Source organism: Canis lupus, chromosome 11 (assembly GCF_048164855.1).
Source record: "Canis lupus baileyi chromosome 11, mCanLup2.hap1, whole genome shotgun sequence".
In the NCBI taxonomy this organism is placed as follows: Eukaryota; Metazoa; Chordata; class Mammalia; order Carnivora; family Canidae; genus Canis; species Canis lupus.
The window spans coordinates 13,070,209-13,086,106 of record NC_132848.1 but is presented as its reverse complement, the minus strand read 5'-3'; the positions used below and the strand labels follow the sequence as shown (position 1 = coordinate 13,086,106).

At 45.4% G+C, this 15,898-nt stretch overlaps 1 protein-coding gene across 4 annotated transcripts in view; it reads left to right on the top strand.

Annotated features, from left to right (window-relative positions):
* CPM (carboxypeptidase M) overlaps positions 1 to 15,898 on the top strand; it is a 93,051-nt gene that overhangs the window by 18,549 nt on the left and 58,604 nt on the right. The window lies entirely within an intron of this gene.

Here is a 15,898-nt window from a genome sequence, read left to right as displayed (position 1 = left end):
TCTGTGTATTGTATGAGGAAATGGTCCAGTTTCATTCTTCTGCATGTAGCTGCCCAATTTTCCCAGAACCATTTGTTGAAGAGACTGTCTTATTTCCATTAGATATTCTTTCCTGCTTTGTCAAAGATGAGTTGACCATAGCATTGAGGGTCCACTTCTGGGTTCTCTATTCTGTTCCCTTGACTGTTCACTCTTTTTATAGAGGCTCCTTTTTTTTTTTTAATTTTTTTTTTTTTTAATACAGGCTCCTTTAAAACAAGTTTCCATCTGGCACTCACTCTAGGTTTTTAAAGTAAGTGGTAGAGTGAAAATTGAGTGTTTATCAAAGTAATCTTAATTTTTAAAATCTTGGCAAGAAAGAGATCTTGGTATCAGGTATTAAAATTGAGGAGCTATCAGAATAGAGGGAAATATCATTTATATCCATATCTGTAAATACAGATACTTGAAAGTATCCATACTGTAAATACAGATATTTGAAAACAATCATAAGCCTGTTTGATAGTAGTTAAGACTGTTATGCTCTTCAGTAATCATGATTTTGAGCAAGTTTCTTAGCCTTTGGGGGCCTATTTACTCTTTTGAAAAATGGAAATAACAGTATTAACCTTATGGGTTTGGGAGGGTTAAATACATAGTTATGAAATACTCGGAATGTGATCAGCACATAAGAGATGCTACAGGAGTGCCTGCTGCTATTGCTGTGACATAAACTGGGATATAGAGCAACTCGGAAGCACTGACACGTGTTTTGGTGTTGAAAGCAGTGAAAGCTGCCATTCATCTTTGGGAAGATGCCCGAAGATGAGGGCATCTCTGCCATCTGGCACAGAGAGAGGCAGTGTTTGTGCTTTATCTCACTGAGCTTTTATAGCTCTCTATGAGGTAAATACCAATTGACAGCCTTGGAGACTGACTTGCCAGTGGCTCAGTAACCTGCCCAGGGCCACAAAGCAATTAGTTGGCAGATTCAGAGCAGAGCTCTAGGTCTTCAGAGCTTGGCTACCCCCACACCTGTAGGTTTAGGCTGATTCCTGCCAGCACACCTGTGACCTGGGCCATACGAGTTGTAGCGTCCGAGCCAGACCCTCCATTGGACAAAAGAGGAACATCAGGCTGTTGGATTAAGTGATTTGTCAAAGGTCCCTCTCTAGTTAAACTGTGAAGTCCACATTGGGAAACCAGATCTAAAAATAAGGCTGTGTCTCTCTGGGTAGGGCCCAATTGCTTAAGATCTGTTTGGTCAAGAAAAGACTCAGGATAAGTTGTCAAATACCAAAACACTGATTCCCCTGGGATTCAGCATATACACGCTCAGATACTGGATGACAAATCATCTTTTGCTCCAGTTGGCTTGGGTTTGTATATTGGACAATGTCAGTGAACGTAGAATAATAAGGGACTTTGTTTTTCATTTTTTCACTTTTGTATTCGTTTTGAAAATTTGCGTCTTTAAGAAGTTTAAAATCATGTTTAACAATAATGTAATCTTAGGAAAAGACCAACCCATATTTTTATCATTGACCCTCAGCAGATGACAGCTTTCTATTCAATAGAGAAGTACATTGGAACGAAGTATGTTTAAGGATGTAGATTTGTAACCTGACTTATAACAGTAAAAAATGAAAATGATCGTCATCTAACGTTATTAGATTGTATATGTAAAGTAAGACACATTTTATGTTTTACCACAATTTAAAAAAAACAATGTAAATGCCCAAACCATCAAATTGTACACTCCATCCACGTAGGTGAATAGATAATATATGAATTATCTCAATAAAACTGTTCAAGGGATGCCTGGGTGGCTCAGTGGTTGAGCTTCTGCCCTCGGCTCAGTGACCCTGGGGTCCCAGGATCGAGTCCCACGTCGGGCTCCCTGCATGGACCCTGCTTCTCCCTCTGCCTGGGCCTCTGCCTCTCTCTCTCTCTCTCTCTCTCTCTCTGTCTTTACTGAGGAAATAAAAAAATCTTAAAAAAAAAAAAAAAAGAGAAAAGGTGTTCAAAAGTAAAACCATGCATTTATCAATAGGAAATGGATTAGATTAAGCTATGCTCAGTCTATGAAGTCTTATGTAAACTTTATAAAAAGAGATAGATTTATGTGTCTGATAGTGAAGACTATATTGTGAAGGAAAAAAATTCACATCCAAACTTTTTTCTGCCCATGTATATATATGCACATGTCTATAGTTTTGTTTTTTATGAGTATCACTACCTAATAAGTATGGTTATGCAACTTGCCTTTTTCACTTAGGTGTGTTGGGGGTTGGTGCACATAGTACTCCAGGTGTCCCCTGCTGTCTGAAGGTAGAGCGTCCCTATGACCACTTCCCTCAGCCCAAATGGAGTAAAGTGAGTAAATTGAGACACCAGAAAGCATTGGTTGGACATTAATGACTCTGCAAGAACTGGAAGTAAAGTGAGGAAGCACTTACCATTAATTTATATGGAAAATTATTTGAGTGTTCGAGTGTTCACACACCCAAAAAGTAACTTCTCTTAGGCTTTTCTGATACCTTAGGACACCTCTTACTAGCAGATGCACAAAACAGGAGATGCACAAAGGCTCAGAGACCCACTTAGGTGGTGGCTTGATGCTGAGATGCTGCATGTGGTCCGGGGGTAGGAGCATGGCAGGGCCCAGGTCGCTGCTGGTCGGGTGAGCTGCAAAACCAACACCGGATGCTATTGTCTCTGTTTGCCTTTTTTCATAAAAATGAAGTTGGGTAATGCAGCCTTTCAAAGAGCCGGAGCAGTTGTGCCTCATTGTCTTTAGCTGCTTCCTACCATGCATGGTTTGATTTTTCTCAGAGTTTATTTAATCATTTCCATATTGATGAGTATGTAGGGTATTTACACCTGGCAGATATCACAATGTTACGATCGATACCCTTGAACAAGCACTTGGCCTCAATAATTTCTCATGGAAGGCATTGCTGAGTCAAAAGGTACATGCGTTTTCATATTTGGTGGGTACTGGCAAATTGCCCTTTGATAAGAGAGATTATTTACATTCCAGCACCACATGAATATGTCCATTTCCCCACATCCTAGCCAACACTTAAAATTTTTCCGATCCAATCAGTAGGGGGGAAAATCTCCATTTTATTTTATTATTTTATTTTTTTAAAGATTTTATTTATTCATGGCGGGGGGGGGGGGGGGGGCGGGGCGCAGAGACACAGGCAGAGGGAGAAGCAGGCTCCCTGCAGGGAGCCCGACATGGGACTCGATCCCGGGTCCCCAGGATCAGGCCCTGGACTGAGGGCAGCACTAAACCACTGCACCACCACGGCTGCCCCATATCTCCATTTTAAATTGCATTTTCGTGATTGAAAATCCTAAGGAGTATGTTTTCACGTTTACTTAATATTAAATAAACACTGAGCCTCTGTGGTCGATGCTGGAGACAGCAGTGAACAAACATAAACCCCTGCCCCGCTGAGTTTACTTTCAAAGGTTATTGGCCATTTGTACCTCCTTGTGCCTTTTGCCTCTTTTTCTGCTTATTTGTAGGCCTTAGATATTCTGGACATTCTTTGTGATACATGTGGCAAATATTTTCACCCATTCTGTGGCTTGTCTTTAATTGTTTAATATGTATACAATATAAATGATGTTTTCAATATTTTTTGGCCTTACATAAGTTTTTAATTTTTATGAAGTCCTGGTCATTAATCTATTTCTTTTTCTTCATGCTTTTATGTTTTATGTCTCATTTAAAAAGCCTGCCTTTGCCCTAAGGTCATAAATATAGTCTATACTTTTTTTTTTCAATATTTTGATAGCTTTAGTTTTACATTTGGCACCTGACTCCATCTGGAATCTATTCTTGTGAACGGAGTGTGTTTGGATAGATTCCACATCCTACATACAGTGTATGTATTTTGGAATGTTCAAATTTTTAAACTGTGTATGATTTCTATAAGCAGAAAGAAACATGGAGATTTTGAAAAGACACAGGTATCTGGCTGACTGGGTTGATAGAGTGTGTGACCCTTGATCTTGGGGTCTCAGGGTTGTGAGTTCATGCCCCATGTTGGGTGTAGATATAACTTAAAAATAATATCTTTAAAAAAAAAAGGAAAAAAGAAAAAGACACTCAGGGAGTAGATGTCCAGAAGAAAAAGGGTAACATGATGGGAAAGAAGGCTGTGGTCTGTCAAATAAATTGAGTCCTAATGGGTCCAGGGAGGGACAGAGGCAAAACACTGACCTTGTGTCCTGGTTGCTCAGGACATACATGAAACTTCTCAAATACATGAAATATCACAGCTTCAGATACAAAAACCGGAAAATAAGCCAGTATGATTCAGAGATTGGATCCTTTGGTATTTCTAGTTGTAATGTAATAGGGTTGTTCATCCATCATATGGGACAAAAAAAAAAAAAAGACTTTGGGATAATATTCTAATTTTTTTCTTTATTTTTTTTTTAAGATTTTATTTATTCATGAGAGATAGGGAGAGAGAGAGAGAGAGAGAGGGAGAGAGACCCAGGCAGAGGGAGAAGCAGGCCCCATGCAGGGAGCCTGATGTGGGACTCAATCCTGGGTCTCCAGGATCATGCCCCAGGTCGAAGGCAGGTGATAAACTGCTGAGCCACCCAGGAATCCCGATAATATCCTATTTAAAAGTAACCCAACCTTGGAAAAAAAAGTAACCCCACTTTGGATTAATGACTGATTTTTATTTCCATTACTTCTGGATGGACTGCTAACTCACAGGTATGTTAATTAACCCTTTTTAGATTTAAGAGAGCCTCTTCAGGGAGTTTATATTTTACAGATTCATTTGTTTAATGCATCTGAAAAGAATGCATATACAAAGAATTGAGACACCAGAAAGCATTGGTTGAACATTAATGACTCTGCAAGAACTGGGATTTGGGGAAGGTGGAAGAGATTACCTAACTTTTTTAAAAATAAGAAACTACAACCAAAATAAACTGATAAAATCTCTTTTAACCCTTAAGAGTCTTCATAAGGCTCTCCCCATATTTTTATAAAATTAGGGGGCCCCATGTGGCTGCTGTAGGATTCCTCAAGTGCAAAACAGAAATAGGGAGGTGCCTGACTGGCCCTGCGGTGGTGAATGCTGTGTCCCCCCCCAACCCCCCCCCCGCTTCTTACTGAAGCAGGTCTCCAGCCTCTGAACTTGAAAGAGGATGTTGTGTGGCCCAAACACTGGTGACAGATGAATAAGCCTTCAGTGGATGGATAATTCTTTAAAGCGGGCCGGCGTGGGAACTGGTCTGGGCCAATCCACTCAAAGTCCCCTCCATCCCTTTCTTCCTTTGGACTTAGAACCACACAGCCCTGTGCTGTGTTACACCGGTGAGCCCAGAAATGCCAGTGCATCAAGCACACACAACACACGCGACTGCTTGCTATGCGCCGGGCCCTGTTCTAGGCGCCCTTCCAAGGCCGCTTGTCTTGCTCCTTCCCATGCACGCCCCCCCTCAAGGTACAGGAGTAATAGGTCGTCTTTGACACAGAAGGACCTTCAGACTCCAGGGAGTTCGGTTGGGTGCCCAGGCCAAAATCCCAGCGCTGCCCCAGATGGTCGGGCTCGGGGTGGGCACCGCCACCCTGCTGGTGCCACTTGCCGTGTGCAAGGGGCAGGGCGGCGAGACCTCTGCGAGGGTTCCCAGGCCCCCCGCGGCCCATCCTGGCCGAGCCACGGCCCTCCAGGGACCTCCGATGGGGTCTACGGGGCCTCCCCGAGTGTCTGCCTTGCACCATGCACGGCGCTGCGGCCCAGAGCGTGGATGGTTCGTATGTGTGCACAAGGGTGCACGTGGAGCCACACTGGGGGCGCTTCTGGGGGGCTGGGTACATGCCTGCAGGTTTGGCGGATACAATCTCATTGCCACGTGTATGTCCTAAGTCACTAAGGGGTTTGCTTTTGGTTTTGGTGTTTATGGTGCGTGCTGCGCTCAGCTGAGCTACAGTGAAAGATGCAAACTCCTGAACGTTCGTGGAAAGGGTGGCATTCTGGGGGGGCCCAAGGGCTGCCTCTTTTAACTAAAACCCCAGATAATTCTGCTGCAGGTAGTCTAGAGGTCTGCCTGGGGGGTTGGTTTTTTTTAGAAGATTGATTTATTAAGTAATTGTTACCCCCAGCGTGAGGCTCAAACCCAGCACCCCGCGAGGCTTGCGCTCCCCCTGCCGAGCCAGCCAGGCGCCCCCAGAGGGTGCTTGTGACATGCAGCACCGCCAGCGCCTGCTCCAGGCCCTGCCTGCTGTGCTGAACTCTGGCCCCCAACAGGCTGCATGAGCACAGCCAAGGATTACTTGGGAACGACTGAACTCCCACTGAACTCCCACTGGATCCCATAGATCTTACATGAATTAAAAAAAAAAAAAAGAAATTGGGCAGCCCGGGGGTGCTCAGCAGTTTATCGCCGCCTTCGGCCCAGGGCGTGATCCTGGAGACCCAGGATCGAGTCCCATGTCGGGCTCCCTGCATGGAGACTGCTGCTCCCATCTGCCTGTGTCTCTCCCTCTCTCTCTCTCTGTCTCATGAACTAAATAAAATCTTTAAAAATAAAAAATAATAAATCACAAAAGTGTAGCAACCCTGTCTAAAATTGCTCCAAGATTTCTCTGAATCTCCATCATCCCCCCAGGAGGGGACACTCCAGCTCCTCCTGCATTAGAAGGGCAGGAGGATAATCGGCAGGTGTGGGAGCCTCTGGCCCGACCCTGTGGCAGCCCCCCACCTGCCTGGGCAGAGGCGCTCACACCTTCTCCCCCCTCTCTCCCCCTCCCCGGGCTCAAACCGGGCACCTCCAAGCAGCTGAGCTGAGTGGTGGGGAAGCCGGGCGGCCTCCTCCCTCTCTTGCCCTCCAGCCGTCCAGCCTAGCCCTGGATGGAGCGAGGCCGCAGCCCCAGGGCGCGCTAGGCCAGACCCTTTGGGCTCAGGGGATGGGGAGGCACAGGGTAAGATTCAGGCAGGCGCTGCCAGAGGGGTGCAGCCGAGGCAGGTGGGGGAGCAGCCGGGCTGCGCGTCTCCTAGTGACAAAGCGCAGAGCAGAGTCACCAAGCGCCCCGGATGGCCCCCTTGGATTGCGAGCCTTCGCCCCCAGCTTCCTGGGTCAGCGCCCGTGGAAAGGTGGGGGCCTCGTGCATTCCCGCGCCTGCAGTCTGTCCTGGGCCTTCGGACCCGCGTCTGGGCCGCTCTTTTTTTTTTTAAGCAGTCAGTGCCCTTGAGAAGCTCTGGGACTTTTTTTTTTTTAAATGCTGCTACATAGAGAAGTTGTTTTTTTTAAAATCCCAGTATAGTTACCATCCGGTGTAATATTAGGTTCAGGGGTACAATGTAGTGTCTGTCACTTCCATACATCACCCAGGGCTCATCATGACACGTGCTCTCCTTTATATAAAAAAAATTTTTAAGGGTTTTTAAATTTGTTCACCAGAGACCCAGAGAGAGGCAGAGACAAGGAGAAGCAGGCTCCACGCAGGGAGCCCGATGTGGGACTCGAACCCAGAACCCCGGGGTCACGCCCTGAGCCGAAGGCAGACACTCCACTGAGCCATCCAGGCTTCCCTTAAAATTTTTTTATTGAAATTTAACATATACTGTATTATTAGTTTCAGAGGTAGAATTTAGTGATTCATCAGTTGCTACAACACTCAGTGCTCATTACAGCACGTGCCCTCCTTAGTGCCCATCACCCAGTTACCCCATGCCCTCCCCCGCCTCCAGAGGCCCTCCGTTTATTTCCTGTGATTAAGAGTCTCTTACGGTTTGTCTCCCTCTGATTTTATCTTGTTTTATTTTGCCCTCCCTCCCCCTATGATCCTCTGTTTTGTTTCTTAAATTCCACAGATGAGGGCGATCATAGGATAATTGGCTCTCTCTGATTGATTTCTATCACTCAGCATAATGCCCTCCAGTCCCATCCACGTCACTGCAAGTGGGAAGATTTCATTCTTTCTGATGGCTGAGTGATAGTCCATTGTGTGTCTGCAGACCACATCTTCTTTATCCATTCATCTGCCCATGGACATCTGGGCCCTTTCCATAGTCTGGCTCTTGTGGACATCGCTGCTCTAAACACTGGGGTGCAGGTGCCCCTTCGGATCATTACATTTGTATCTTAGGGGTAAATCCCCAGCAGTGCAGTTGCTGGGTCGTAGGGCAGCTCTATTTTCAGCTTCCTGAGGACCCTCCACATGGTTCTCCAGAGCGGCTGCACCAGCCTGCCTTCCCACCAACAGTGCAAGAGGGCTCCCCTTTCTCTGCATCCTCGCCAACACCTGTTTCCTGAGTTGCTCATCTGAGCCATTCTGACAGGTGTGAGGTGGTGTCTCTTTGTGGTTTTGATTTATATTTCCCCGATGCCGAGTGACGCGGAACATTTTTTCATGCGTCTGTTTGGCCCATTCTTTCTTGAGAAAGAATTGCCAGTGGGCAATGTGCTCTGTGACCCAGCTGCCTCATATCCTTGTGAAATTGGCAGGGCATGAATTGCTAAATATCTTATAAACTACCAAAGATCAAGATAAGATGTGCTTAAAAAATGGGTGAGTAAACTCAGGTGGCTTATTAGCAGCTGCATTTCCTCATGCTTCTCAGCCCACATTTTAAAGGGGAGGTTACCTGAGACGTAAGCTTAATTATACAGTTCGATAGTTTGATAAAGCCAAAGAGGTGGTCCTGAGAGATTTTCTGACCTTAAAATAGCCCACGCAACCTTGGATCTACTCTGGCAGGCGGTCCAGAGCCTGACGGCTCATTGCTGCTGCTTTAGGCATATTGAGCAAAAGCTGTAGATACAAGTACAAGGTGGCATCGGTAAAGCCACGGTCTTCAGCTTAGAAAAGACGTAAGGGGAGCCAGCGCTAGATATGCAGCCAGAGAAATAGTTGGGAAATTTAGCAATTTCGAAAATAAATGCTGGTTCCTAAAAAAAAAAAAAAAAAAAAAAATGCTGGTTCCTGTGTGTGTGTGTGCAGGCCTGCTTCGCAAATAACATTGACTTTGTTTTTTGAGGGGGTAGGAAAGCGGCCTAAAACGTTTCCTTTTAAATTCAGGTGTATATATGTATAAATAAATATCAGGTGTAGTTGGCACACAACGTTGCACTAGTTTCAGGTGTACGACATACTGATTCAACAAGTCCGTATGTTACACTCACCACAAGCCAACCACCCTCTTTCCCCACATAAAGCCGTCACATTAGCATTGACTGTATTCCCTGTGCTGTGCTTTCATCCAAATGACATCCTCATTCTTTTTTTTTTTTAAGATTTTATTTATTTATTCATGAGAGACCCACAGAGAGAGGCAGAGACCCAGGCAGAGGGAGAAGCAGGCTCCATGCATCCATGCAGGGAGCCCGATGTGGGACTCGATCCCGGGACCCCGGGGTCACACCTTGAGCCACCCAGGCATCCCGACATATTCATTCTGTAACCGGAGGCCTGTACCCCCCTCCCCTCCACCCATTTTGCCCATCCCCACCCCTGACCTTGGCAACCCTAAGTTCTCTGTATTTATAGGTCTGTGTCTGCCTTTTGTTTATTCATCTGTTTTGTTTTTTAGATCCCACATATCCGTGAAATCCTAGGATATTTCTCTTTCTCTGACTTATCTCACTTCGCTTCATACCCTGTGGGCCCGCGTGTGTTGTCACAAATGACAAGATCTCCTCCTTTCCTAGGGCTGAGTCTAGTTGTCCGTACACACACCGCGTCTTTAGCCATTTGTCGGCCGCCGGACGCTTGGGCTGCTTCCGTACCCTCCCATCGCTAGTGGCCCTGCAGTAACCCTAGACGTGCATAGGTCTTTTTGAATTCGTGTATTTCCTTTTGGTAAATGCCCCAGATAAAGTGGATTTTCGAACGGTAAGCAGTTAGTTTCTCGAAGCTCCGACAGACCCAAAATCAGCACATGACTTTCCAGAAGACGTCTCTCCTTGATGAATCCAAGGAGGTGCGTGTCGCCATTGGAGAAGTGACTTAAGAGTTGCTTCTGTGTCTGTGTACTGCGTGTGTGGTGTCTGAGTGGTGTGTGTGGCATCCGTGCATTGTGTGATGTGTGCGTGTGTCATATGTGGTGAGCGTATGATGTACCTGTGGGGTTGTGGGGTGTATTTGTGGTTTGTGTGGGGTGTGTGTATTGGTGGCCCTCTCCGCGTCATGTGTGCTCTGTGTGATGTATGTGTGGTCATTGTGAGTGTGGTGTATGTGGTATAGAAGCACATCGAGCGTAAGGTGTGTGGTTGTTGTGTTGTGTCTTCATGCATGTACAAGTGTCATGTGTATAGAGTACATGCATGTTGTGTGTTTGCGGTATGTTTTTTGTGCTCTGTGTGGTATTTGTTGTGTATGTGAGGTGTGTGTGGCATATCAGTGCACACACCACATACACCAAACACACACCACAATAATACCACTCACACCACCACAATAGCACTCATATACACCACACAACACCACATATATACCACCCATTCATATACACCATACACAAGACATACACTACAATTACCACACCCGCATCACACAACACCCACAACTGCAAAACACTCCTGTATACGCCACATACACCACACATACCCCCCAAACAACACACACAGGTCACACATATACATCACACACACACAACAAATACAACATAAAAACACAGGCCTCACATGGGTCTCACACACACACACACACACACACACAGCCCACACTCCCCAACACAGGCCATACGTACACACACCACATACAACACAGACACACAAGTTGCTCTTGTGGGGTGGGGAAAGGAGTGAGGAAGATGAAGCTCTTGTTCATCTTGGGAGTTAGATACCCCATGGGTTAGGAAGCGAGACGCCTCAAGTTCTCGGGTTAAGGACAGTAACTATCTCAGCTGAGCTGGCAACGATTTCTCCACTCGGAGGAGCCCCGTAGGCCAAACATCGGTCTTAGTGTGAAGCAAATAAAAACCACTTAGGCGGGGATCCCTGGGTGGCTCAGCGGTTTAGCACCTGCCTTTGGCCCAGGGCACGATCCTGGAGTCCCAGGATCGAGTCCTATGTCGGGCTCCCTGCATGGAGCCTGCTTCTCCCTCCTCCTGTGTCTCTGCCTCTCTCTCTGTCTAACGTAAATAAATAAATAAATCTTTAAAAAAAACAAAAACAAAAACCACTTAGGCTCCAAGGCCCAGCCCGTTCCCCTGCCTGTAGAACGAGGACAGTGATGCCTGCCTTACGCATCCCGGGGGCTCCTGTAAGGACTAACTACTCTGATGAAGTGCATGAAAAATGCCCTGGAAAGTATGTAAAATACCAATATTTTAAGCAGATAGGATTCCCTAAAGTTTTCGAGTTGTTCCTCCGACTTCACAATAAGACATCACTTAAATAGGCCCCTTCCTTGGCAATCCTAATGATCAAACTCTCAGTGAAACCCTGGAAATGCCCAAGATGAGCGGAAACTCCTCCGAGGGCAGTGAGCTGTGACCCCTGTGACATCGTGCAGGACCCTCCTCGGCCCATCGCTTCGTAAGCCTGAGAAGCGTGTCCACGGTTTCCCAGGTAGGGCTGTGGCAAGGCCCTCAGTGCCTGGGCGCTGGCTCTGTTTAAGCCAGTGTTTGTATTTGTGTCCACTTTGTGACAATAGGGACAAGCAAACTGCTACTTTGTTAGAGGAATTAATCAGCACCAGCTGGGGCGCCTCCTGGGGTGGAGCCGCCACTCTTGGTCTCGGGGTCATGAGTTCAAGCCCCACATTGGGTTAAGAGATTACTTAAAAATAACATCTTTATTTTCATTTTTATATTTTTAAGATTTATTTACTTGAGAGAGAATTAGAAAAAGAGTTTGAGCCCAAGGCAGGAGTGGAAGGAGAGGGACAAGCAGATTCCCCATGGAGCAGAGAGCCTGACACAGGGCTTGATCCCATGACCCCCCTTGAGATGATTATGGCCTGTGCCAGAGTCAGATGCTTATTTGACCAAGCCACCTAAGCACCCCAAAGATAAAATCTTTAAAAAAAAAAAAAATTAGCACCAGGGATGCCTGGGTGGTTCGGTGGTTGAAGCATCTGCTTTGGGCTCGGAGTGATCCCCGGGTCCTGGGATCAAGTCCCCCATTGGGCTCCCCGCAGGGAGCCTGCTTGTCCCTCTGCCTGTGTCTCGGCCTCTCTCTCTCTGGGTCTTTCAGGAATAAATAAATAAAATCTTATTTAAAAAATTAGCACCAGCTGATGGTGCTGGGTACCACCCAGAGCTATAGTGTTGAAGTATGTTCATATTCTTGGCTGCATTAAAAATGAACAGAAACAGAAATGTAAGTAAATCTCATATCCACCACTACTTTGAAAGTGCTCGAGTGATAATCATATAGCTTCTCAGGTTCATTGACCTAAGAAGCAAATACATGCTGTGGTTTTGTTGTTGTTGTTAAAGGATAAATTGAAAGGACCTGTGAAAGCCACAAACCTGTGGCCCTGCACTGACGTCCGTGGGGTCAAGTAGGGCCTCTCCTGAGTGTCTGTGGGGCCGAGTGACAGTGGTAGGCCCTTGTCACTCAGACTGGGCAGCTCAGCAGCCACTGTCCCTGCCCCCCCTCACCTTCCCTCCCCCGTAATAGTTTTGCTGCTCTGTTCCAACAAAGGCCTGCAGGGAAATGGTGATCAAATTGAGGCAGATAGAAGAATTCCAACCATTTACATTCCTTTTTCCCCCTGATCCGAAGTCCAATCTTGAGGAAGAGATGGGAGTCATGATTCAGCTGCCCAACACCCAGGCTTTCCCGATTCCTTATTTGTATCCTATGTTAGTCACTTGGCCTTTGTGGGCTTCATGGCTTGGGGATCCGAAGGCTCAATGGTTACATAAATCATGTGTGTAAAAATATTTTTGTGGTTTGTTTTCCGGTTGTGGTAAAAATTAAAAAAAAAAAAGTCCTTTAGTTCACATTCATGTTTACACTGGGATGATTTTTCTTATTTGTGGAGCTGTAAGAAGCTAACTCGGTGCTTTGGTTTGAGGTAGTGGACCTAGTAATTTCTTAACTCCTTTTGGAGAATAATTCTGTGTTTTCTTTGGGAAAAGGCATCCTGTGACTTTTTTTTTCCTCCAGGCCCCCACTCCCTTCCTGATGGCCTCACCTTTCAGGTGAACAACTCTGACTTTCCTCCATCCTGCGTCTCACCTTCATACACTGCAGGAGCCAGTGGGTCAGGCCATGATCCCTCACCTTTACTGTTTTGAAACCTCCCTTCTCCCCAGCTCTTTATTTTGCAGTTTTTCAAACCTATAGAAAAATTGCAAACGTAGCAAAATAAATATTCACACAGTCTTCATGTAGAACCACATTTGCCTTGTCTGAGTTCTATCGGTTTTGCTAACCTATTAGAAATGGTAAGTGGCATGCCACATTGTCTCTAAAGACTTCAGCATGCGTCACCAAAAAATGACTTCATCCTACCTTACCACAACACACCGTTATTAAACTAACAAAAATATTAATGAATAACATATTCCATTTAAAAGTTCTCCAATGATCCCAAGAATGCCTTTGTATAACTTATGGGTTTTTTGTGGGTTTTTTTTTTTTCCTTAAGGATCCAGTCAAAGTCCACACGTTGCATATTGTGTTAATGTCTCTTGGAGTCTCATAATCTGGGACAGTCCCCTCCCTTTTGTTGACTTCGACCCACTCCTATTGAACCAGTTTTATGTCATTGGTTCCTTAATGAGCCAATTCTTTATCTACAAGCTCTTGGGTTGTGCTCTTTCAGGGATGAGTTGGAGCCTCTCCAGACTGGAAATCCTAACGTGGTTTTCAGCCTCATTAGCCTGGAGATAGTTTAAAAAAAAAAATCTGTGTGATGGCTTCAATCCCTTTGGCAATAAGACACGTAAGAAGACGTGAAAGACGTGTTTATGGTTAATGGTTCAGCGCAATTAGCTGAGGTGACCGGTTTCCTAACCTGCCCTCTGGCCCTGTGTGCGTGCAGATTCCAGGCTTGACACCAACCTCAGGCATCTCATCCTGGGAATTCTCCATGGGACTCAGGGCTGGGATTGAAAAAGTAAACTCACTGGATGTCTGGTGATGAGAATGTTTGTGACTGTTTGCTAACAGATTTTGAAGGACCTGTTTTCTCAAGATAACCCCTTCTACTTTGTGGGTCCATCCTTCTATTTAAAAAACAAACAAACAAACAAAAAAAAACCCTTAAGTGGGTATTGGTCTTTCTGAGCATATCTGAGCTGCAGATCTTCTGGAACATACATTGCTGTTGACTCTTGGCAAAAGGTCTCTATCCATATGTATGGACACTTTACATTTGAAATTTTTCTTTAATTGCTCCACTGTTGCGTCACCTGCTAGAGCCTAAAGTTTGTCCTCAGCCAGTTCTGTGCACTTGAGGCCCTCCAGCAGACGTGCGCTTACCACGTTTCTGGCACTGTCCGTAAAGCTTGTGGGGATTAAAAGAGAGCAGCCCCATGAGGTGTGAGTATTCTTAATCCCATAACAAAGACAATAAAACTGATCCAGTCAGGCAGATTAAGCAACTTGCCCAATACCACATGGCTAATAAGTGGCCAGGGGTTAAACCCTGGCAATTTGATTCTAGAACCTGCGTCAGTATATAGAGTGCCGCCATAGGGATACTGAGTATCTTTTAAGAAATCCCAAATGCTGTCTATTGACAGATGAATGGATAAAGAAGATGTGGGGTGTGTGTGTGTGTGTGTGTGTGTGTGTGTGTGTACACACGATGGAAGATTACTCAGCCATCAAAAAAAAAAATGAAATCTTGTCATTTACAGCACCGTGGATGGAACTGGAGGGTATTATGCTGAGGAAAATAAGTCAATCAGAAAAATACAGTTACCATATGATCTCCCTCATATGCAGAATTTAAGAAACAAAACTGGATCATAGGGGAAGAGAAGAAAAAATAAGATGAAATCAGGGAGACAAACCATTAGAGACTCTTAATCATAGGAAACAGAGTTGCTGGAGGGGAGGGGTGGGGGGATGGGATAACTGGGTGATGGGGATTAAGGAGGGCACCTGATGTAATGAGCGCTGGGTGTTAAATAAGACTGAGGACTCACTGAGCTCTACCTCTGAAACCAATAATACATTATATGTTAATTGAATTTAAATAAAATAAATCCAGATGCTGTTTCGAGGCAGATGGTGTGTCACTGAAATACTGGTTTTGATGTCTTTACTAAACTATTGATTCCTTTACGAGATTTAAATCTCAGAACAGCGGTACTAGTGAGAAGTCCACCTTCGTTAATCCCACCAATCCATCAGGTGCCCTGGCTTTTGGCTGAGTGGAGTCCTTGAAGGAACCTCATCTCGGGTTGGCGACTGCAGGGCTCCTCCTGCTGTCAGGGGCTCCACATCCTTCTGTCCCGACTCCGGCCCACTTCACTCTCAAATGAAAGTGTTTTAGGGCACAGGTGCAGGGAGTGGGATGATGGAAAGGAAAAGTTCTGTCCTCCCAAGTAGCTCATAAGGAAACCTATAATAAATTGCCATTATTCCTTGCCACTAAAAGATGAGTTTTTTTAGGGTCATAATAAATAGGCAGGAAGGAGAAGCCAGCCTCCAGCAAATGATCTTTTTCTGGGTCAGATGGATCTGCATTGACCTCCTCACAAATCACAGCTCTGTGACACCTACAGGAACTCCTAAGAAATCCAAACAACTGGGAAGAAAGAACTGGAACATCAATACCGACTGAGCACGCTCCTGACGCACCATCAAGGAGAACTCTCAAATGGACAATTAATGAGTAGCACTAGCTGTAATTATTGCATCCTTTAAAATAAGATTTTAAAAATCTCCTTAAGTCCTGTTTGCGTTTTAAGTTAATAGTCAACGTGGCTACTATGATTGCTCAACTGTGATGATCTGATTACGT